Source organism: Tachyglossus aculeatus, chromosome 2, assembly GCF_015852505.1.
Source record: "Tachyglossus aculeatus isolate mTacAcu1 chromosome 2, mTacAcu1.pri, whole genome shotgun sequence".
In the NCBI taxonomy this organism is placed as follows: domain Eukaryota; kingdom Metazoa; phylum Chordata; class Mammalia; order Monotremata; family Tachyglossidae; genus Tachyglossus; species Tachyglossus aculeatus.
The window spans coordinates 135,272,059-135,275,120 of NC_052067.1; the positions used below are offsets into that span (position 1 = coordinate 135,272,059).

At 48.2% G+C, this 3,062-nt stretch overlaps 1 pseudogene; it reads left to right on the forward strand.

Annotated features, from left to right (window-relative positions):
- Positions 1-277: 277 nt before the first annotated feature.
- Positions 278-1,222, forward strand: LOC119942895 (annotated as a pseudogene).
- The last annotated feature ends 1,840 nt before the right edge of the window (positions 1,223-3,062 follow it).

Below are 3,062 nucleotides of genomic sequence, written 5' to 3' on the forward strand. Positions count from 1 at the left end.
TTTAAAAAATTCCCTGCCCACAGTGAGCTTACTTCTCTGGGATTCAGTTACCTCATCTGTAAAGTGGAGATTAAGTCTGGGAGCACCTTTTGGGACAGGAACTTTGTCCAACCTCATCAGCTTGTATCTACCCCAATGCTTAGAACCGTTCTTGACACACAGTAAGTGCTCAATAACTATCATCATTATTACTATTATTATTAGAGGACAGGCCTCTAACTTCCATCAGGACCCATCTCGATCGGCAAGGAAGTAATCTTTACAGATCAAATACTACATGCCTCCTACAAATAGATCCTGCACCACAGTCTCAGACTTCCTCTTTAATTGTTTTGTCGAGTCCAGGAGCCATCAGCTTGGGTTCTCCGTGGTCCTGGCCCTGCTTGTGATCGTGGCCCTGGGGGCTAATGCTTTGCTACTGCTGACCATCTGGTTGGAGGAGTCTCTGCACCAGCCTGTGTACTACCTCCTCAGTATCCTCTCCCTCCTGGACTTTGTTCTCTGTCTCACCGTCATTCCCAAGGTCTTGGCCATCTTCTGGTTGGGCTGGCGGTCCATCAGCTTTGCAGGCTGCTTTTTGCAGATGTTCAGCATGAACAACTTCCTGGCCATGGAGTCCTGCACCTTCATGGTCATGGCCTATGATCACTACGTGACCATCTGCAACCCGCTGCAGTACCCATCCATCGTCACTGACCGATTTGTGGCTAAGGCAGCTGTCTTCATCGTGGCTTGCAATACCCTCATCATCTTCTCAGTCCCCATCCTCTCCTCCAGGTTACACTACTGTTGAACAAATGTCATTGAACACTGCCTTTGTGCCAACTTGCACATGTCCAGGGTGTCATGTAGTGATATCACCCTCGCCCGGTTGTACCAGCTCATCGGAGGCTGGACTCTGCTGGGCTCGGACCTGATCCTCATCACCCTCTCCTGTGCCTTCATCCTGCACACCGTGCTGTGTCTGAAGGCTGAGGGGGCAGCAGCCAAGGCCCTGAGCACCTGTGGGTCTCATCTCATCCTCATCCTCTTCTTCAGCACCATCCTACTGGTTTTGGTCCTAACCAATGTGGTTAAGAAGAGAGTCCATGCTGACATCCCCATCTTCCTCAATGTCCTCCACACCGTCATCCCCACTGCCCTGAACCCCATCGTCTATGGGGTGCAGACTAAGGAGATCAAGGAGGGGATCCACAGGGTCTTGAGGAAATTGAGAGGATGAGGGTGGAATGGCTAGGATTGGGGGGCCCTGGGACCAAGGAACAGCTTTCTCAGAACAAATAGAGTAACCCAAACAGGCTTTGTGGGAGGTCAGCATATCAGAATCAGGTCCAGATCATCCTGGATTCTCTAAGCACCTGAGCACCACTCCCACCATTACTATGCTTACTAGTGGGGAGGTAATAATAAATAATAATAATGATGGCATTTATTAAGTGTTTACTATGTGCAAAGCACTGTTCTAAGCGCTGGGGAGTTTACAAGGTGACCAGGTTGTCCCACATGGGGCTCACAGTCTTAATCCCCATTTTACAGATGAGGGAACTGAGGCACAAAGAAGTGAAGTGACTTGCCCAAAGTCACACAGCTGACAGGTGGCGGGGTTGGGATTTGAACCCATGACCTCTGACTCCAAAGCCCATGCTCTTTCCACTGAGCCACGCTGCTTCCCCCTGTTCAAGACATCCCCTGTGATATCTGTCCCTGTAAATCAAGGATTGGTTTGTGTAATCAAGTGAGATCATCCAAGTTTTTTAAACTACCACCACAGAAAGGTTAGAGAAAAGCCCCTGCAGTGTACCTTTGACACCCACCACCAGAGAGACAGCCATGCTGCCTCTCCAGAAACTGACACAGCCCCTCCTCTGCTCCACTGAAGCGACTTCATCTCATCCTGCCTTCCACCAACAGGAAAGAGAAGAACACCATCAGCAGGCCACAAACTCTCAGGGAGACCTGGGGCTGTTGCAGTAATCCCTGTGGCTAAGGGTGTGTCCTGAACTCGGGTCCCTGGTGAGCCTGAAATTCTGCTCCTCTAGTCACAACAGCCTACTGATTATGTTTTTATTTTGTGTATTTCTCTGTGTTTAATGTTTCATCGTTTCTGACCTAACTGTCTTCAGACCCTTCTCCCCACATTTACTCTTAGATTGTGAGCCCAAGGAACAGGGACCTGTGGATTTTTTCCCAGTGCTTAATGCAGTGCTCTTCACACAATCCATTCTTAATGAGTACTGTTACTACTCCAGACTTCTACAGAATGTGATTCTGCCTTCTTCCAGTAAGACCCATTCTCCAACATTCCTTCAAAAACAACCTGACTGCCCCTCCTTGTAGCCTGAGCGGTGAGCTAGTTTACAAGACCTGGACGGTCTGACTCGATTACACAAACCAATCCTTGAATTACAGGGACAGACTTCACCTCCCCACTAGTAAGCACAGTGGGTAAAGCAAGAGTCTGGAAGTCAGAAGGTCATGGGTTCTAATTCCAGCTCTGCCATTTGTCTGCCTCAGCTGCTTCATCTGTAAAATGGAGTTTGAGACGGGAAGCCCCATGTGGGACAGGGACACAGTCCCAACCTAATTTGCTTGTAACCAACCCAGAGCTTAGTACAGTGCCTGGCACACAGTAAGCACTTTACAAATACCACAGTTATTATCATTATTATGCTCTCAGGCCCTGATACCCATCACTCCCCTGGCTCCCCTCCCTCTTACAGCTCTCAGCAGCTCCCATGTCTGATCCCTGGAATCAGATCTGAGGCTGGCCCTTTGCAGAGGCTTTAATAATAATAATAACAATAATAATGATAATGATAATTGTATTTTGAAGTGCTCACCATGGCTCAGGCACTCTACTAAGTGCTAAAGTGGATACAAGAAAATTGGGTTTCATTCATTATTTCATTCAATCGCATTTATTGAGCACTTACTGTGTGCAGAGCACTGTATTAAGCACTTGGAAAGTTCAATGGCTGAGACTCTGACATCAATTCCATCTTCTTCTAACCAGCCCCCAGGCCGGATGTGGATTATGCTCAGTTTTGTCTCTTGGAGGGAAG